Genomic DNA, 22,528 nt, shown 5'->3' with positions numbered 1-22,528 from the left:
AGGCTATTGGTGAGAGTTTAAATAAGAATTGCTGGGGGTTGGGAACCAAACTGAAGAGGCAGAGGAAGGGACAGCTGGCTCACAAATTGAGAAAGCTTGTAGACAGTGTGAGAGGGAGCATAGGCAGAAGATGGAGAAGGGATGCCCACAGTCCGTTGGTTTGAGATGTGACTATTTTAATGCAAAAAGCATCATGAACCAAGCAGATGAGCTTAGAGCATGGATCACTCCTTGGAGCTATGATGTTGTGGCCAATACAGAGACTTGAAGGGCTCCGGGGCAGGAATGGCTACGTAGAGTGCCAGGCTTTAGATGTTTCAGAATGAAAGGGAGGGAGGAAAAAGAGGTGAGGGCATGGTGTATGGAGTCTCTGTGGGTGGAAGTTAGAAACAGGAAGAGGTCAAAAACTCTACCAGGTGTTTTTTTTATAGACTACCCAACAGTAACAGGGATATCGGGGAGCAGATAGGGAGAGAGATTCTGGAAAGGTGTAATAATAAGTAGGTTGTGGTGGTGGGAGATTTTAATTTCCCAAATTTTGATCAGCATCTCCCTAGAGCAAGGGGTTTAGATTGGGTGAAGATTGTTAGGTGTGTTCAAGAATGTTTCCTAATACAATATGTAGATATGCCTACAGGGGGAGGGGCTGTACTTGATCTGTTATTGGGAAAAGAACCTGGTAAAGTGTCAGGTCTCTCGGTGGCAGAGAATTTTGGAGATAGTGATCATAATTCTATCTTCTTTACCCTAGAATTGGATTGGAGAGAGATAGGAACAGACAAGTTTGGAAATCATTTAATTGGAGTAAGGGGAAATATGAAGCTATCAGGAAGGAACTTGGAAGCATAAATAGGGAACAGATGTTCTTAGGAAATGTACAGAAGAACTGTGCCAAATGTTCAGGGGATATTTGTGTGATGTTCCGCATTGTATGTTGCAATGAGAAAGGGAAAAAGATAGTAAGGTACAGGAGCTGCGGTGTACAAAGGCTGTTGAAAATCTAATCATGAAGAAAAGAAAAACTTGTGAAAAGTTCAAAATATTAGGTAATGATAGAGATCTAGAAAATTATAAGACTAGCAGGAAGGAGCTTAAGGATGAAATTAGGAGAGCAAGAAGTGCTTGGCAAGCAGGATTAAGGAAAACTCCAAGGCATTTTACAAGTATGTGAAGAGCAAGAGGATAGGACATGAGAGAACAGGACCAATCAAGTGTGACAGTGGAAGTGTATATGGAACTGGAGGAGATAGCAGCATTACTGTAGCTCCCTTCATGTAGCAGCTCCGAGGCTGATTGTACACCTTGGGTTCCAGTTACATGTCAACTCTGGAAAAGTAGCAACTTCTATTTGCAGATTCACACCCCACTGACCATTGCAAGCTGCATCAAGCTGCAAACACTCATTTTGTCCAATACACAACTTTTAATTCCATTGTTCGTTCATTTTTAAGACCTTTGAACCTTGACAGGAAATGTACCCAATTTCAATTATTTTTTCTGTTATGTTGATCAAATTATTGCATCATTCTCAGAAAAAAAACTTAAATTTATTTTTAAAGTACACACAGCATTTGTCACCACATACTAACCTTACATTAATTTACTTTTGGTCATTCACAGTAAATACAAAGTAACACAATTGAATCAATGAAAAACTACCCATGAACAAAGACAGACAAACAACAAATGTGTAAAAGACAAACAATTGTGCAAATACCAAATGAAAAGCAAAATAATAATAATAATAATAATATAAGTAAATAATTCCTAAGTAATATTTGAAAACATGAGTTGTAGAATCCTTAAAAGTGAGTCCATAGGTTGTGAAACCAGTTCAGTGATCGGTGAAATTATCCACTCTGGTTCAGAAGCCTGATTGTTAAGGGGTAATATCTGTTTCTGAACCTGATGGTGTGGGACTTGAGGCTCCTGTATCTGCTTCCTGATGACAACAGCAAGAAGAGAGCAAGGCCTGGATAATGGATGCTGTTTTTAGTTCAGCAACGTGCTCAGCAATGAAGAGGGGTTTACCAGTTATGGATTGCACTGTACACACTATCTTTTGTGGTTTTTCTGTTCAAGACATTGATGTTTTCATACCATGCCATAATGCTGTCAATAAGAGTACTCTCCGCTGTGCATTTATAGGACTTTGTCAGTAAGTAGTTTGGGCAATTTGTGCCTAGTGGTGGGATCCCATTGGAGATGGCAGAAGTTACGAAGAATTATGTGCTGGACACAGAGACTCAAGGTTTACCAACCACCAGCTTCCGTGTCCAGAACATAATTCTCTGTAACATCCACCATCTCCAATGGGGTTTCAACAGCAAGTACATCTTTCCCTCTCCTGCACTTTCTGCTTTCCACAACAATTACTCCCCATGCAACTCCCATGTCCATCCATCCCTCTCCACTGATTTCCCTCCTGGCACTTATTCTTGCAAGAAGAACAAATGCATCACCTGCCCCTACAGTTCATCCTTCACTATCATTCAGGACCCCAGACAGTCCTTCCAGGTGAGGCAACACTTTACCTGTGAATCCGGTTCTCCCGGTGCAGCTTCCTGTATATTGGTGTGACCTGACGTAGATTGGGAGACCGCCTCACTGAGCACCTATACTCCATCAGCCAGAAAAAGTGGGATCTCCCTGTTCCCATCCATTTAACTTCCACTTCCCACTCCCATTCTGACATGTTAAGCCATGGTGTCCTCCATTGTCATAATTAGGCTACACTTAGATATGAGGAATAACACTTTATAATCCATCTGCGTGGCCTCCAACCTGATGGATGAACATCGATTTCTCCACCTTCAAGTATTTCCCTGCCCCCTTTCGTCATTCCCAATTCCTCTTTCCCTTCTCACCTTATCTCCTTACCTACCCATCACCTCCCTCTGGTGCTCTGCCCCCTCTTCTTTCTTCTGTGGCCTTCTATCATGTCCTGTTACATTCCCCCTTATCCAGCCCTGTACAGGTTTCATCAAACAAGTTCCCAGCTCTTTATTTCACACATTCCCCCTCACCCCAGTTTCACCTATCATCTCGTGTGTCTTCCTCCCCTAACCCCAACTTTTATCTTTGATTCCTCATCTTTTTTCTTCAGTCCTGATGGAAGGTCTCAGCCCAAAACGTCGATTGTACTCTGTTCCAGAGTTGCCACCTGGTTGTCTTTGGAGGACAGGTCCTGACCGGGTAGGTCTCTGTGAATGAAATGCTGCTGACTTTGCTTGTTTTGATTGGTTTCCTCCCCTGTGATTGACAAACAGGACTGAACATTTGCATAATCAATGTTGGTTTGAGGGTTGTACACTGTTTCCGCAACAGTGCTTGAATACTGTCGACACTAAAGGTGCCGGAAACTGGAGATCAGAATACAATACTGGAGGAATTCAACAGGTCAAGCACCATCTGTCAAGGGGAGGGGAAATGTCAATAGTTTGGATCGAGACCCTGCATCATGTGAATGGAGAATGAGATAAAGTAGAAAGGAAAGGAGGAGGTGTGAGACTGGGTCCATTAGGAGGTTAGGGACTGAGGAGAGGTGAAGCACAACATGCAGATGGAATGGGGAGGAAAAGGAGTGGAGTTTGGAGGTGGGGTAGAGGTTGAAACGGATCAGGAGAAAAGGGGAGTAATGCAGCTGAGGGAAGAATACATATAGCTGGAGAAATCCCCTTCAGTGGATTCATCAGGTCTACTATTGCTGGAATCTGATCTTCCTCTACAGGGATCACTATGAAAATCGTTGTTATTATCTTGAAATCATTGTCTTTCCTGCATCATTTCAGTGGAGGAATTAGAAAAGAACATTACTGGAACTGGTGTCCAAGGTAAATCAGGGTGGGTAAGGATGAAAGATTTCACTCCTTAAAGGCTTTTCCGAACCAGATGGGATTCTGACAATCTGGCAATTCTTCATTATCATTATCGATATGTGGTTTTTCATTCCAGAACTAATTAATAAATTCAAACTATATTTTTACACACTTTGAAATCAAACTGCATTTCCACATATTAAAGTAACAACATCTGTTGCAGCACCTTCTACCTGCACATACAAGTATTTGACAGGTATGAAATATAAAATTTCCATTGGAACCAAAAGGCACATTTTCGGACATTATGTGGGGTTTCTTTCTGCAGTTTATATATTTGTCTGTAAGTGGGAGGAAGTCAGGACATTGGCCTAAAGAGATCCTATCAACCCCATCTGAATCCTAAAGTTTCCTGGAATCGGAGACACAGACGCATCCCAAAAGAAACAGCTGGGATCTTTGTCGACATTTCAAAAGCTGACATATTCTGAAACAACTGAAATGTCAACACTGCCGCTCTCCCTCAATACTGCAGTGGAAGGTCAGCCCTGGGTTTCTGCTCAGGACTCTGGAGTGGGAAGTGAATCCACAATGTACTGACACAGGGGAGAGAGCACTGACACAGTAACGGCACTAACTACACTTCAGACTAAAATTATTGGCTGTGGTGTCATGTACCACATGTTGGATGTAACATGGTCCTGTTTCCACCACCATGTTCAAAAATATTTGTTTGCCTTGTGTTGTTCTTTTCTCCTCAAATCTGAAAATGCCTTCCTCAGTTTCTGATGCATTGTGGGCAGAGGAATCTGTAAGAGGAGTTGTGGGAAGAGCGATCTCAATCAATTGTCACTATGAAGGAACGTACCACTCATTAACAAAGTATTGGTGCCATGGACGGACTCGTCACTGTTCAGTTTTAGTGGAAACAAAAGGGCAACACGGACGGAGTGGATGAATGTCAATCACAGATAAACAGAACCTGAGCAAGAAAAAATTTACTGTTACTATGGAGGAACTTCACTCTGGAGATACAGGATGGTACAGCTGTGGAATTACCACATCAGGTCCTGATCCGATGTTTAATGTTCATCTACAAGTATCTGATGGTAGGTTTCTCAGGGATTGACTTTGTGCCTTCCATAAAAGAAATGTCTCAAGATCTTTGTCCAGACTCTGTCCATCCCCTACTATCTCTGCATTCATTTCAGTGCCAAATGTTCTCTTTTATATGGTAGGTCATTGAACCCAGTCACAAATTAATTATCTCCTGAAAGCTACCAAACAGATATCTCACATTATTGTGGAATTATGAGCAGCTTTTTATAGGAGATTTAATTTACATCTACAAGTAAAGTAAATCTCTCATGATCTCTGTCCCCACCCTGTCCATCCCTCACTATCTCTGCATTAACATCAATGCCACACGTTTCCCTCACTAAACCCAGTCACAATATCATTTTCTTCTGAAAGACAGCAAACACTACGACTACTACTTTACTACTACTTTACTTTATTGTCACCAAACAATTGATACTAGAGCGTACAATCATCACAACGATACTTGATTCTGCATTTTGTGCTCCCTGAAGTAAGAATTGAAGTAAACATAATAAAAATTTAAATTATGGATCATAATTAGAAAATAGAAAAGGAAATGTAAGGTAGTGCAAGTCAGGTCCAGATATTTGGAAGGTACAGCCCAGGTCCAGGTCAGGATCCGTTCAGCAGTCTTATCACAGTTGGAAAGAAGCTGTTCCCAAATCTGGCCGTACGAATCTTCAAGCTCCTGAACCTTGTCCCAGAGGGAAGAGGGACAAAAAGTGTGTTGGCTGGGTGGGGTGCGTCCTTGATTATCCTGGCAGCTCTGCTCCGACAGTGTGCGGTGTAAAGTGAGTCCAAGGATGGAAGATTGGTTTGTGTGATGTGCTGGGCTATGTTCACGATCTTCTGCAGCTTTTTCTGGTCTTGGACAGGACAGCTTCCATACCAGGCTGTGATGCACCCTAGAAGAATGCTTTCTACGGTGCATCTACAAAAATTAGTCAGGGTTTTAGGGGACAGGCCAATTTTCTTCAGCTTTCTCAGGAAGTAAAGGCGCTGGTGGACCTTCTTGGCAGTGGACTCTGCTTGGTTAGACCAAGTCAGGTCATTTGTGATACATTTGTCATTTTTGTCACATGTGACAGATATCTCACATTACTGTCTTAAAACAAGCAGGGGCCACTTTATTTGGTATGTCCTGTACCTCATAATGTGGCCAATGATTGGATATTCCTGGTCTTCTGCTTCTGTGGCCCATCCACTTCAAGGTTTGATATGTTGTATTTTCAGATGCTCTTCTGCACACCACTGTCATAACACACGTTTATTTGAATTCCTGTCACCATATGGGAGGCAAGGGTTGAGGGTCGGCACAACATTGTGGGCCGAAGGGCCTGTAATGTGCTGTACTATACTATGTTCTATGTTTCTGTCAGCTTGGACCATTCTGGCCTTTCTCCTCTGATCTCTCTCATGAACAAGGTATTTTTGTTCACAGAATTGCTGCTCACTGGATTTTTTTTATGTAGTTTACACCATTCTCTGTAAACTCTAGAGACCGTTGTGGGTGAAAATCCCAGAAGATCAGTAGTTTCTGAGATTATCTAACTACACCATCTGGCCCCAACAATTATTTCATGGTCAAAGTCACTTAGATCACGTTTCTTCCTCATTCTCACATCTGGCCTAAACAAAGACAGAACCTCTTGCCTATGTCTGCATCCTTATATGGACTGTATTGCTGCCACATGATTGACTAATTAGATATTTGCATTGATGAGCAGGTGAACAAGTGTATCTAATAAAGAGACAGAAGAGTGTTTGATTTTCAGATGTTCTTTCAGTGTCTGAATGTTTAATTCTTTCCCTCAGAACCTGTGTCTCTCAAACATAGTTGGAATTTGCACTTCCGGACAAATTGAGGGCATTCCATTCATACTTCTGGCTTCTGCTTTGAAAAGGCCAGACTAGGATTGAGTTTTGAGACAGTGACGCTCATAAAATGAAAAGGAAGGACAGATCTGCAAGTGGGTTAATCACCTAGACCAGATTGACTGCACCCCAACGTTCTGAAAGAAATAGCTGAAGAGGTTATGGAGGCATTAGTGGTGAACTTTCAAGAAGAACTAGACTCTGGATTGTTCTGGAGGACTGGATATTTGAAAATTTCACTCCAGTCTTTAAGAAGGAAGGGAGGCAAAAGAAAGGAAATTATAGACCAGTTAGCATGACATCAGTGGTTGGGAAGATGTTGGAGTCCATCATTAAGAACAAGCTTTTTCTTTGCAAATATCCACGAAAACAGAGGAGTGGCCCAAAGAATGAATGACAGTTAAATGTTAGAGCCCAAAGCCCCACACCCCAACTCCCCCCTCCCACACACAAGCAGTGACAAGGCAACGAACCCCTCCTTCCCACACAAGCAAAAAAAGCACCGGCACCCTACACTGGGCACTCAGACAATAAAGACACAGACTTGCGGAACCCTAAAAACTACTTGATCACCCTGTTATTCAATTTACTACAGGGTCTCTCTCTTCCTAATAAGGGAAAAAGAGGTGTCCCCGTATCTCAGTGAGAAGGGACACACAACAAACAACTCATTGATTTACAATGTTAAATGGCTGTTGCATCACTAGTTCCGAGCTCTGCGCCCAGAGAGTCGGCCCCAGGGCTCAGGTCTCAGGACACACAGCCAGCAGCTAACCTGCTGCTCCCGATGTTCCATGTTCTCCAGTGACGCCTCAGTCGGGGCACTGGCCTGGAATCAGCCTGTCTCCAGAGCCACGAAATTCCGGCACCCTGAATGCACACTCGTCTTCCAGGCCGCGTCCTTGGGGTATCAAGGCTGGTCGTGAGGCTCCGATAGCGGGTCCCATTCCCACAGATATCTGACATCAGACTCAGTCTTTCAAAGAACCTTGATAAGGAAACAAAAACATGTATCAAAAACAGAAACAGAGCCATTTCAGAAGATGCAAGCAAACTGGTAATGTTACAGCTATATAGAACCATGGTCAGACCCCACTTGGAGTACTGTGCTCATTTCTGGTCACCTCACTACAGGAAGGATGTAGACACCATAGAAAGGGTGCAGAGGAGATTTACAAGGATGTTGCCTGGATGGGGAAATGTGCCTTATGAGAATAGTTTGAGTGAACTCGATTGTTTCTCCTTGGGGTGGTGGAGGATGAAAGATGACCTGATAGAGGTGTACAATATGATGAGAGTCATTGATCGTGTGGATAGTCAGAGGCTTTGTCCCAGGGCTGAAATGGCTAACATGAGAGGTCACAGTTCTAAGTTTCAGGGAAGCAGGTACAGACGCGATGTCAGGGGCAGAGAGTAGTGAGTGTGTGGAATGGGCTGCTGGTGACAGTGGTGGATAAGGTCTTTTAACAGACTCCAGGATAGGTACATGTAACCCTAGGGAATTTCTAATGTATGTACGTGTTCAGCATTGCATTGTGGGCCAAAGGGCTTGTATTGTGCTGTAGGTTTTCTATGTTTCCATGTTTCAAAGCAGTTGCCATTTAGCATCATCTTGACTTTGCTCCACCCTCTGAGTCCATTGTTAAGAAGAAGGTTTTGGGGTACTTGGAGGTATTTGATAAAATATGGTTTCCATACGGGGAAATCTTGTCTGAAAAATCATCCTCAGAAAGCAAGGACGTCCCTTTATTTGATTTATTTACCAATAGAGTGCAGTGTTGGTCCCTCCAGCCCTACAAGCCACACAGGCCCAGCAACCCTTGGCAAACCCGATTAACGATATCCTAATCACAGGACAATCAGCAAAGACCAATTAATCTTTCCAATATGTCTTTAGAATGTGGGTGGAAACAGGACCACCCCAGGGAAACATCACACATTCCACATGTACAACAAACAGAGCCCGTTCATTAGAACGGAGATGACGAGGAATTTATTTAGCCAGAGGGTGTTGAATGTGTGGAATTACTTATCACAGACGGCTTTTGAGGCCAAATCATTGGGTGTGTTGAAAATGGAGCACGATAGTTTCATGTTTAATAAAGACATCAGCGATTACAGGGAGAACTCAGGAGAATGGGATTGAGTGGGATAATAACTCAGCCATGATGGAATGGTGGGGCAGACTCTACGGGCGAAATGGTTTAATTCTGCTCCTGTGTCTTATGGTCATCACTAGCTTTAGAATTTCGTGAACAGTCCAAGTAAATTATTGACCACTGAAACTGAGATTCAGACAGCTGATTGAAATACCTCACTCACTTTGAGATATGGGAAGGAAATTTGAGTCCATGTACAGATATGAACAAGTCTGCTGCATTTAAAGACTGTGAACAGCATAATAAGCTTTCAAAATTCATGCAAAACTGTGCAGGAATGTCGGTCCTATGCGAAGGATGGGCAAGTCTTCAGCTTGCAGCTCCACGAGGTTAACCCGTCTCTGTGCTGGTCTGAGCCGGTGGCCTGCACAGTAATTAACGGCTCCTTCACTGGCTGCAGTGATGACTGGCTTTATAGCTGTGGACTCACAGTTGTGAATTTCAGTTCCAAATCTACTTTTATTTTTTGCATGGTTTAGTTTTTTTACTACACATTGTGCATTTGACAGTGTTTTTTAATGGATTCTATAGTTTTTTTTTGTTTTGCAGCTGCTTGTAAACAGAAAATCTGAAGGCTGAATATAGTATTCATACTTTGACATTAAATGTACTTTGAATTTTGAAATCGTACTGCAATATGATTGGCTGTGATCCAATAAGCTGTCACACCAATGCAATAAAATAGAATTCTGATATTAACCTTTGAAAAGTATGTTACAATTAAGAGAGGATGCAACAGAGTCATAGAGATATTGGTTGAGGAAACAGGTGCTTTGGCCCAAATCGTCCATGCTGACTCCAGTGTCTTCCTGAGCTTCTCCCATTTCCTCACAATTGGCTGGTATCCTTCTAAAGCTTTCCTGTCCATGAACTTGTCCAAATCTATTTGAAACATTGGATGTGTACCCACCTCTGGCACTTCCTTTTGCAGCTTTTTCCACGTACACACTGCTCTGTGTGGAAAACTCCGCCCCCTCCTCCCCTCCAAGACTTTCCCCTCTCACCTTAACCTGAGGCTCTTACGTTTCCAACTTCTCTAACTTGGGATAAAGACCGTGATTATCCACCATACCTTTGCCACTCTTAATTTGTAAACATTTATCAGGTCACCGCTCAGCTGTGTTCACTTCAGGGAAAACAGTCCCAGCCTATCGATAACCCAAACCCTCCAGTCCCAGGAGCAACTTTGTTTTCCGCCATCTTTGTGAATTTTTTCTGTACCTTCTGTAATTGAATCACACTCTTCCACTGGAACTGTACAGGGCAGACAAGGTGAGGTCTGGTCAACATCCTTTATAGTTGTAACATGTCATTCCAACTATACTTAATGCCCCATCCAATGAAGGTAAGCTGGCCATACTCCTTGTTCAACACTTAGTCCACCTGTGTTGCCACTTTCAGGGCCCAATGTAGTTGCACGCCTCGTTCCCTACAGTGTAAGTTGTGTCCTTGTTTAATTTCCCAAAATGCCTGAGTTCAATTCCATCACCTGTTCCATTGGCCACCTTCCAAGTTCAAATTACCAAACTCTGTATACCATAAACAATCTAGAGATTCATCTTTTCGCAGATACCCGCAAAGCAAAGTAACACAATAGAATCCACGACAAACCACACACAACAAAGACTGACAAACACCTAATGTGCAAAAGAGGATGAATGGTGCAAATAATAAAAATATGTAAACAATTAATACATGGAACATGAGACGCAGAGTCCCCGAAAGTGAGTCCCGAGCTGCGGAGTCAGTTCAGCACTGAGATGGGTGAAGCCAATCCAGGAACCCGACAGCTGCAGATCGGCAAGTGCTGACAAACCTGGTGGTGTGGGCCCCACGACTCCGGCATCTCCCACCTGATGGTAGTAACGACAAGAGAGGGAGATGGGTCAAATGCAGGCAGATGGAACAGGCCCAACTCAGGGTCGTTGCTAGCACAGAGTAACAGGGCTGAACACTGGATCATCTTCCAGGTCCCTTTGTAAACTTGGACAACTCTTTCCACTGTCCACCACACTACAGTGTCATCCACACATTATTAATCATGTTACCTACATTATAATTACAAACTTTCATATTGATGACAAATAACAGTGGTTACAAATAACAGCACTGATCCCAATGGCACATCACCGGTGATAAAGTCTGGTGTTGTCAGAAAGCCAAATCCTCACCATCACAATCTCACTGCTTCCATCATCAAAAAACTCAGTCATATTTTTGGAGAGAAGATTTCCCATGCACAAAATCATGTTGACTATCCCAGGTCAGATCTTGCCTTTTCAAATTCAGGTAGATCCTGTCTCACTCAATTGGCTCCAGTAAGTCACCCACCACTGACCTTGTGCTCACCTGTCTGGAATGGGACTGGATCAGTAATCTATTGACTCAGAAATGTGGAAACACACTGAGACATTAGTGGGCAGTGACAATGAAGACTCCAATCAAATAAAAATCATTACTTGTGAAGAGCTGTGAGCACGAGATGAGGGACGATGCTGTTGTCTTCTCAGTCCATGTGGAATTCAATTGTACCAATTGATAGTGTCGCAGATTCCTTAGAACACAGCAACAGCTTTAAATAAAACATATTGAATTTTATTCTGTTCTTTATATTGTGTTTTTATTGTTCCCCATCAGATCCAGAGTAACAATGATTTTGTTCTCTTTTACACTTGTGTACAGGAAATAAGATTAAACAATCTTGAATCTGCTTGTGTAAATTTTATTTTATCGGTCCATTTAATGAAGAATTTCTGTCTCAGTTTCAGGTGCTTTATGGGCAGAAGATAAAGTAAGAGGAGTTGTGGGAAGAACGGTCACAATCGATTGTCACTATGCACTAATGTACCATTCACACACAAAGTACTGGTACCCAATGTGGGATCGCCAAGGGACATTGTCAGTGAATGCAAATGGGACAAATGAGCTTCATGGAAGAATGACAATCAGAGATAACACGTCCCTGGGAATATTTACTGTTACTATGGAGAATCTTGTCCCTCAGGAGTCAGGAGCTTACAGATGTGGAATTACAACATCTGGCAATGATCCAACTTTTGAGATTGTTGTAGACATTTCTAGCGGTAGGTTTCTCGTATATTGTCTTGACGTCTCCACTGAAATGTCTGATTCATATTTTCCCTAGTTGGAGTGAGGACAGCACGGATATCCGGAGGCTCCACAGTGGGGCAGAGTCCTGCGGGTTGTGGGCTAGGAACGGAGAATCCCTTCTCATGATGCTCTCATTCAGTAGGGGGTCTGATCCACTGACGGGACACCAATTTCCAGTGGGAGGCTCAGTACATTTTCCTGCCACTGAACTGTGTAAAATTTCACACTGTCAGAGGTTTGAATTCAGTCCAAAACAAATGGTCTGATGTTAATAGGTCAATAACAAACGTGTTTCTCATGGTGTGAATAGCTTGAAATTCATAAAAAGGGAATCAGTTCCAGAGCTAAACAGACTTCATTCAGTTCTCCCACAGCAGACTTTTCCACTACCCATCCCTGCTTCATGGATCAGTCACTCCCCCTTCTACCACATGCTGACTCTCTTTGTCCCTGTCAATGTGCTCCAGGAATCCACTCCCCAGCACCCACAAAAATGATTCTGACTATCTTCCCTATCTCTGACTTCTATGATTTTATAACCTTCTATCAGGAATCCCCTCAGCTTCCTACAGTCCAGCAAAAAGAATCCAAGTTTTTCCTACTTCTGTCCATGGCTAATACACTCCAATCCAGGTAACTACGTATATATTGATTGATTGATTGAGGTATAGCGTGGATTATGCCCTTTGAGCATTGCCTCTCAGCAATCCTCAGATTTAGCCCTAGCCTAATCATGAGACAATTTACAGTGATCAATTAACCTACCAATTAGTAGGTCTTTGGACCGTGTATCAAAACTGGAAATTATATTCAACTTGAATTCAATCTTCCCTAATGTATCAGGAGTACTTGAAGGCGTTGGGCCTGTACTCGTTGGTGTTTAGAAGAATGAGGGAAGATCTCGTGGAAAGCTATCGAGCATTGAAAAACCCAGTGGGTGTGGAGAGGAGGTTTCCTACAGTGCAAACATCTAGGACAAGAGGGCACAGACTCCGAATCGAAGCATGTCCTTGAACAGAGAGTTGAGGGGGAATTTCTTTAGCCAAAAGCTGGTGAATCTGTGAAATGCATTGCCACAGCAAGCTGTGGAGGCCAAATCATTGGGTATATTTAAAGCAGAGGTTGATTCTTAAGGGCATCAAAAGATACAAAGAGAAGGCAGGAGAATAGATAAAGAGGGATAATAAAGCAGCCATGATTGAATGGTGGAGCAGATTCAATGGACTGAATGGCCTAATTCCACTGCTATATCTTATTGTCTTATGGCCTGTGGTCTTTCTAGTTCTCCAGTCACCTATGATTTCTTATTGGCTTCATATCGATATCAATACTCATGGGTCCCCTTGCTGCTGTCAGTCACTAACACCAGTAACAATTATAGTCTGTCCCAAAAGTCACCACTCATTTTGTACATATCTGACAATATCCTACTTTCACATGATGGGGAGTTTTCCAGGACACACACAAATGTTGCCATTCCAATGTCAAACTGTTAGGTGACCCCCTAGACTGTCTCCTTGATGCTGAGAGAGATTGTAACTCTGATTTCCACACTGACCCATACTCAGTGTCATCACTGCTGTCCTGATCTGGAGTCCTGCTGTGTTCTGGGATAATGGGAGACACGGCAGGTCAGGCAGCTGCGAGGATTCGGAGACTCAGAGAGGTCGATGAGCTGCTGAGATTCCAAAGTGTTCGGTCCTGGTTGAGATACAAAATTGCTGAAATCTTCAGAGTGTTTGATTTTCAGATGTTCACTGATACTTTTCCACAGAACCCCCGTCTGTTCCTTTGCTTCAATTTTCACCACCACCAAATGGCTCAAGTTGTGGGGACTCCATGTCAGTGTCCTGCGAGTCTGTCCATGGATTCCTTCCCATTCAGTACTCATGGTATGAAAAGACACCATCTGGGGATTCAAAGATCTCTGACACCAACAAACTGGATCTACATTATCAATCCTTAAAATACAAAAAAAAATCTGTATTATTGCAAAGCCTCAAATAATCAAGGAGAAAAGTCCAGTGAAATGGTCAATGTGTCCATCTCCAACAGTGTCAGCACCTGCAGAAATGTGATTGAAGTCAGCAGCACAGGTAAGTGGTGCAGGGTTTGATTCTTTATGATGGTGATGGAGTACAACTGAATGACTGATGTGTACTGGATATTGTGTTGTTGGAACTTCACTCAGGAGCATGGAGTGTATGTTGTCACCACCTTTCAGAGAATGAAAAGCCTTTCAGCACAACAGTTCAAACGTGAGTCACGCACCACAGGGTCTCCTGCCTCTGATCAGATAGTCCTTCTGGGATAATCTACTGCAAAGTTTAAAGTAAATGTATTGTCGAAGCCCATATTTGTCATTTTATACGATCCTGAGATCCATTTTCTTGCTGACATTCAGAGGCGATACAAATTCATAAGACAAAATCAATGAAAAACTACATACAGTCAAATGTATAAACAACCAATTTTGAAATGTAGACAAACTGTGCAAATAGAAAAGTAACAAATTATTAATAAGTAAAAAGTAATAATATTGAGAACATAAGTTATTGTGTTCTTGAAAGTGTCCACTGGTTGTGGAATCTGTTGAAGTGAGTGAAGGTATCCATGCTGGTTCAGGAGCCTGATGGTTGAAGGGTAATAACTGTTTCTGAACCTGTTGGGGTGAGATCACCTCCTCAATAGCAGCAGCGTGAAGAAACCATGGCCTGGATGGTCACAGTCCTTGATGATAGTTGCTGCTTTCTCATGGCAGTGTTCCTTGTAGACTTTTGTCCATATTTGCTCTGCCTGAATTTATAAACAATTATCTGTTCTGTATTTTACAGAAAATGTGCTGAGTCATAAAATCAAAGCAGTTGTATCTTGACAAAATGTTCAGAAATCACATGGATTGTGAAAGTCTGTGTCCTGGAAACCAACATATCTTTTCCTAGTGGATGGAATTGTGAGATGTGACCTCTAAAATCTGTGAATCCAAGTTCACTGAGTCTCCAAGCAGAAGTGTAAAATGATTGAGCTCAAATGAATCCTCTAATGAGTCGTTTCAAGGCCAGAAGCATTATTGTACACGTTAGGGTTAAATTGGAACCACTCAACCACTAAACCGCTGGGGGCTTGGATAAGTTGAATTGGGTCTTACCGTTTCCCAAATTCAGCCAATCAGAAATTATTAAGCAAAAACAATTCATATTGTTATAGAGTGGCAATAAAAAGAATGTAGATAATTACCTGGATTGATATAGTCTAGAAAAGGGGGGAATATAATGAGTTTTGTGTGTCCTTGTACATCTTTCACTGAAGATAAACATGCAGGTGCAGCAGGACATAAAGAATGTAAGTTGTATTCAGACGCAGAGAGAAGATTTGAATGAAGTAAAAAGCATGAAAAACAGTAATGTTACAGGGATTTTATCAGTTGGAAATAAATTCAAACTATATTTATTATCAAAGTATACAGTCTTGAAATTTGTCTCCTTACAGGCAGCCACAAAAAGTGAAACCCAATTGAACCCATTAGAAAAAGACTGTGAAACATGCATTGTGCAGGAAAAAAAGCAAATAATTCATACAGTGATAGTAAGCAATTAACGTTCAGGACTGAAGTTCATGAAAGTGAGTCCACAGCCATGAATACAATCTCAGCTGAACTAGGACCTGCAAGTTGTAGGCCGCAGCCTCAGTTCAATGCAGAGCAGTTGGCCTCACAGATGTCTGTTCCTCTCCTCCAGCCCTGACATTTTCACTCTGGCCCAGTGCTTAAATCAGCCAAACAGCAAGTTGGTCCTCACTCTTGGATGCAGACCCTGCCACTTCGTTACGCTCTTGAGCGTGGGACCCACTGCCTCGATTCAGCTTGTATGCGACATTTCCCTTCAGGCCCGAAGCTTAAATCTGTCTGACTTCAACTTGTTCCTTGCTCTCGGGCCTCCAGGCTTGTCAGCAAATTTGATCGGATGAAAGATGTTCTTGTCTTGGGGGAGGCGAGCCGAGGATCAGCAGACTGATTTCTGGGATGTCACAAGTGACATTAGATCAGAGCCATTTACGACTTGGATTTGGGAAGATTTCTGCTCCCAGAAAGTGGTGAACCTGTATTCAAGAAAAATTGAGTTATTATTCTCAGTGGTGGAGAGATGCAGAGATATGGGAAACAAATACACTCCCAGAAATACTGGAGATCAGAGAGTACGTATATTGAAAGGTGGAAAGTCAATGTTCACCAATAATATCACAATGGTGATGGGAAAACTGATGTGATTGAAAACCAATAAATCTCCAGGTTGTGATACTCTACATCCCAGAGAACACAAGGAACCTGAGCAGCTGCCTCACTGCCTGGTTCGGAAATTGCACCCTCTCGGATCGCAAGACCATGCAGCAGATTGTGAGGTCAGCTGAGAAGATCATCAGGGCCTCTCTTCCCGCCATCCAGAACATTTACACTACTCACTGCATCCCAAAGCAAACAGCATCATGAAGGACCCCACGCACCCCTCATACAATCTCTTCTCCCTCCTGCTGTCTGGGAAAAGGCACCGAAGCATTTGGCCTCTCACAACCAGACTATATATCAGTTTCTTCCCCCAAGGTATCAGACCCCTCAATACCCAGCGCCTGGACTGACACCTTGTCCGGTTTATTATTTATTGTAATGCCTGCACTGTTTTGTGCGCTTTATGCAGTCCTGTGTAGGTCTCTAGTCTAGTGTAGTTGTTTGTGTTTTTTTTTCTCTGTGTTGTTTTTCTACATAGTTCAGCCTAGTTTTTGTAATGTGTCATGTAACACCATGGTCCTGAAAAATGTAGTCTCATTTTTACAATGTACTGTACAAGCAGTTATGGTCGATATGACAATAAAACTGACTTGACTTGACTTCAATTGGCATGAGAAATAATAGATGCACTGCTGGCCATTTTTAATTCCAATAAATTGGAGAGATGCTAACCATTCTATTTTAAAAAGGAGGTAGAGAGAAAAGAGGAAATTATAGAACAATTGGCCTGACACTGGTACAAGCAAATGTGGTGAAAATGGACAAAAGAAAAAAAATATCAATGTATTGAACTGGTCTTGTGTTTTTGTGCCCATTATAAATTCCTCCATTTCTGTTTGTTAGATATCCTGCATTTGTTTCAATCAATCTTCTCTCACATACCAGCTGAAGTTTTCAGGGATGTATATGTGAAACACCCTGGTTTCCTCGGCTGCATAAATCTTGGAAAGACAACCTCCGGCCCCGGCAAAATCATGAGATTGAGGCGCACTCGATCCCACCCCAAACCCCGGTCTGTGTGGATTCTGTGTCATTTACTACCGTGTTACAAATCAATGCCACAAAATAACAGACAGTACACTGCATATGATTAAAGGTATTATATTAATGAATCTTAACTGAAGGGTTAGTGAAGACTAATGAAAACAAAAGGGCCCATTCTAATTAAAAAGTTAGATGTGTACAAGTTGGAGCTCATCTTGTACTTCACCTACACTCACGCGCTGGGCCCTCGGTCAAAGTGAAAGCTCACACCACCTTCCAAATGTCACTCGCAATCCATCTCAAACAGTCTCCCACCAGATTGTACGCTACGACCAGTTCTCCCCAGCGTCTTCCCTCCTCATCTCCTCTCCAACAAAAAAAGCCCCAAGCCCAACCTTAGTGTCCCTCACCAGATAAACCTCCCTTTCAACGCGACCATCCTAATTGGATGGCACAGGTTTCACCTCATCTCTTATCTTGAACAATAACCCAAATATAAGCTGAAAAGAAGCAGCTCCCACAGAACAGCAGAAACTGAAATACAAACAGTAACAGTAAAAATATGATGCAGAGCATTACATATATATTTCCTGAAAAATTGCTCATGTTCTATATTTTCAATGTCTTAATTGATTATTTTATTTTAAATTCTAAACTACTTCTAATACCCAGCTTTGCTGCTTTAACTGTATATGTTCCCCAGCAGTATCTTCACACCTCCGGTGCCTGAATATGGGAACGAATGCAAATGTAAATGTAATTTGGTGCACAATTAGCCTAACATTATTACTCTGTGATCAGTGATGGGATTCCAATTCACTTTTATTGCTCCACTTCACTCATTTCATAGAGGAACCAGGAGGTAAATACTTGAAATGCAAAGGTGTCTCCTCTCCTGCCACTGATTCTGTATCTCTTCCCCTTTGTTCAGTTACATGATATGGAGAGTGGGACGTTGGGTCCTCTTTGCTCTGCTGCGGATCTGGACTATGGCTGTCACATGGTTCACGAGAGACAAAAAGGTAGGTCCAGGACAGTAGATGCTCCCAAATGGTTTCCATGAATTGGAACGTAAAACATTGAACATTACAGCACAGTACATGCCCTTTGGCCCACCATGTTGCACTGATCTCTTAACCAACTCCAGGATCAATCTAACCTTTCTCTCCTTTTCAACTTTTCTGTGATTCTTCAATCTTTGGAAGAGTTTCTTAAAGCTGCTAATGTATCCGTCTCGACCACCAACCCTGGTTGGATGCTTCATGTACCTACATCTCTCTGTGTAAAAACTAACCTCTGACATTCCCTCGATGCATTTCTCCAATTACTTTAAATTATTCCCCCTTGTATTAGACATTAGAGCCCTTGGAAAGTGTATCTGGCTATGCAATCTATATATGCCTCTTATTTTGTACACCTCTATTGAGGTATAGTACTTACCATTGTTATGATCCCAGCCCCCTCCTTTGTGAGAATCACAAGAGCACCCGTCGAAAGGGGGGGGGGGGGTTCAGTAGACCCCATCGGAGAGAGAGAGAGAAACGTGCCTAATTGCAGGTCCCACCAGGGATACAGAATAAAGACAACAGCGACTAGTATCTCATGGAGACCACGTGAAAAGCCCTTGGGCAAGGTGGGCTGGTTGAGAGAGAGATTGCATCATCACAACCTGATTGACACCTGCGACCATGTAAGGAAGTATAAAGGAGAATCTCAGGGGGACAGTTCCCTTAGACGCACCAAGAAGACACGAGGTTGGTCTCGACAACCAACCCTGGCTGGATGCTTCATGTACCTCCATCTCTCTGTGTAAAAACTAACCTCTGACATTCCCTCGATGCATTTCTCCAATCACCTTAAATTATTCCCCCTTGTATTAGACATTAGAGCCCTTGGAAAGTGTATCTGGCTATGCAATCTATATATGCCTCTTACTTTGTACACCTCTATTGAGGTATAGTACTTACCATTGTTATGATCCCAGCCCCCTCCTTTGTGAGAATCGCAAGAGCACCCGTTGAAGGGGGGGGGGGGTTTCAGTAGTACCCCATCGGAGAGAGAGAGAGAAACATGCCAAATTGCAGGTCCCACCAGGGATACAGAATAAAGACAACAGCGACTATTGTCTCATGAAGACCACGTGAAAAGCCCTTGGGCAAGGTGGGCTGGTTGAGAGAGAGATTGCATCACCCTAACCTGATTGACACCTGCGATCCCGTGAGGAAGTATAAAGGAGAGTCTCAGGGGGACAGCCCCTTAGACGCACCAAGAAGACATGAGAGAGTGTTCCCGCAGCAGCGGGAAGCCATTCTGAAGGAAGCCACGTGCGTTAGATTCTGGGATTGGAATCTGTGGCTGGAATCACAGAAAACCGCTTTAACTAACATTGGGGAGAGGAAACCAACGCTCCCCCGATTTCACGGAAGATTCATCGAGACTCGGCAAGTTCTTTCTCTTCTCCCCCAATCTCTCTCTCTCGGTCGCCCCACACAAAACCCAGCGATTTTCAAAGGGCTGAGGCCTGCAGACTTTCAGAGTGACTTTTATATTTCCAACGGACAATCTATTAACCCCTAGACACCAGCAGAGCTCACTTCTTAATGATGAGTATCACTATACCTGCGCTTTAGATTGAATTTTGACGATGTGCACTATCCGAATGTATGTATTAACCCTACTTTTGTGTCCCTTTATAAATAAAAACGTGTGAAAATAGTGACACCAGACTTCAACAGACCTCTCTATCTTTGCTGGTAAGTTATCCAGTTACGGGATACATAACACCATCCTTTTTTACACCAAATTCTTTCAAATATATTGGCTATTTAAAGTAAAAAAGATTCACAAATGAACTTTAAATGTTTTGTTAAACCAGTGTTCCATGAAGATGCGATAGGTTTTCACACTCTATCCACGTGTAGAATGAAGTCCAGTGATCTACATGAAATCATATTGGACACCGTGTTTCAGCAGAATTCTGTTGCCAGGTGCCCGCATGAAATGTAAATCAAAGTCAACTTGCACTTTATTCTCCAATGCACAAGCACGTGTATGCATCAGTGCAATGAATGCAATGTCACAGGTGCATAGATTCAGACAGTAATGCATGGTTCCCTGTGTCAATCAATCTGATAATTTCACCCTTTCTTTTACAGAAATCTGATCAATCCGATCCTCACCGTTTGGTCCAACAGAAAAAGAGAAGGATCCCAGATTACACCGACAGTGGGGGAGTTTCGCACCAAGATTAAGTGTCAGTATTCATTCGCTTTGTGGGACTTTTATACAGAATTAATCTCTTGTCAATAAGTGATTGAATTTCATTAATGAAGTAGAAAAGAAACAAAATAATCTTGTCATGCTTCAAGATAGTGGCTTTGTGTAATAGAAATTCAATTGCAGCACTTCATCTACACTGATCTTAATATTACACCTTCTCAAGATTTCCTGCATCACCTCAACATCTATTTTTAACCTTTGTGATTGTGAACTGTTTAACATTCATGTACTATGTTAACACCTGTTCTGTAGATTCAAATTGCTGCATTCACTGTTGTTCATTTGAATAAACAATTATTAATTCATTAACAAAAATGCTTCTGCAAAAAGTTCCACTTTCAATGAAGAATGTATTCATTTGCTCTGTTTAAGATATGACTCCATTCATGAATTCAGGGTCCTAGATTTTCCCTCAGGTGCCAGCAGTTGGAAACTTTTAGGTGAGGGAATTAAATAGTTTTCAGATCATGAGATCCCATCAGAAAAATTTTAATTGAAAAATGCTGACCTGAAGCAGTAGCTTTATTATTCTCATTCTACTGCAGTTGCTGGCTAACCTGCTGAGCACTTCCATCAATTTCTGGTTTCTTTTCAGCTAGGCACTTATTTTACTGAATTATTTAGGAGTATCAATACACAGAGAACATCACAATGTTATTCATAATGAGCACAATTACTGCTAATGTCCAAAGTTCTTGAGGACACTGATCAATGGAAATTAACGCCGGGTACTGAATAATAACAAATGGATGACTACACCATATGTGCTGAGCACAATCTTATCATCACAAGCACCTTCTTCCACCAGAAAAACAAATTGAAGGCGCTTTGTCACCATACCTGATCAACACAGTGGTATCCCATTCACTATGTCATAGTCTGAAATAGGAACTGCTGTGATGTGTATATCACAAGGGCCATGATTGACAAATTGATTGCTGGACAGACCAATGTCTGATCCACTCCACCATGTCATAGGGACACAGAAAAGTCCAGTACATTCACAGGCCTTTAGGACTATCTCATCCAAATCAAGGCATTTTAAAAGCCCTATTTTCACCTAGCATAATTTGTTTGTATACTTCTATCAAATCTCCTCTTGATCTTCACCACTCCAAAGAATAAAGTCCTAATGTTTTCAATCTTTCCATATAGCTCAGTTCCTCCAGTCCAAGCAACATCCTTGTAAATTTTCTCCGTAATCACACAATACACAAGCCAGGCCTTACCAATGACATGTACAACTTCAACATAACATCTCGCCTCCTGTACTCAACATTTACAATTTGTTACTAATGAAGGCCAATGTGCTAACAGCTTTCTGAAGATCCTATCAACCTTTAAGACAACTTAACTCAGTGGTATATCATTGATGATCTCATTGTCTGAGCTAGGGATCCATCCAAACTTCTCTTAAGTGTTGAAATCCAGCCTGCATGCACCACTTGTGGTAGCAGCTCATTCCATGCTCTCACAGCTCTCTGAGTGAACAGGTTACTCGTCAAATTCCCATTAAATTTTTTCTCCTTTCACCCTTAACCCATGACCTTTTGTTGTAGTCCTGCCCAACGTAAGTGAAAAATTCCCTATTTTCACCTATCATCATTTCTATGTATATATCTATCAAATCTCCTCTCGATCTTCTCCACTCCATGGACTAAAGTCCTAATGTATTCAATCTTTCATATAACTCAGGTCCTCCAGACAAAGCAACTTCCTTGTAAATATTTTTTGTAATCATATAATACTCCAAACTAGGACTTACCAATGTCATATACAACTTCAACATAACATCCCATCTCCAGGACTCAATATTTAGATTTGTTTTATTAATGAAGGCCAGTTTCCCAAAAGATTTCTCAAGACCCTATCAACAAGTGACAGCACTTATAATGAATTATGGACCTTTCTTCCCAGAC

General features: G+C 42.1%; 1 pseudogene; it reads left to right on the top strand.

Annotated features, from left to right (window-relative positions):
• Positions 1–4,533: 4,533 nt before the first annotated feature.
• On the top strand, positions 4,534–14,939 carry LOC132380888 (CMRF35-like molecule 1; annotated as a pseudogene).
• The last annotated feature ends 7,589 nt before the right edge of the window (positions 14,940–22,528 follow it).

Source organism: Hypanus sabinus, chromosome 25 (assembly GCF_030144855.1).
Source record: "Hypanus sabinus isolate sHypSab1 chromosome 25, sHypSab1.hap1, whole genome shotgun sequence".
NCBI classification, from domain to species: Eukaryota; Metazoa; Chordata; class Chondrichthyes; order Myliobatiformes; family Dasyatidae; genus Hypanus; species Hypanus sabinus.
Note: the sequence above shows the minus strand (reverse complement) of the source record. Positions and strands in the feature narration are given on the sequence as shown.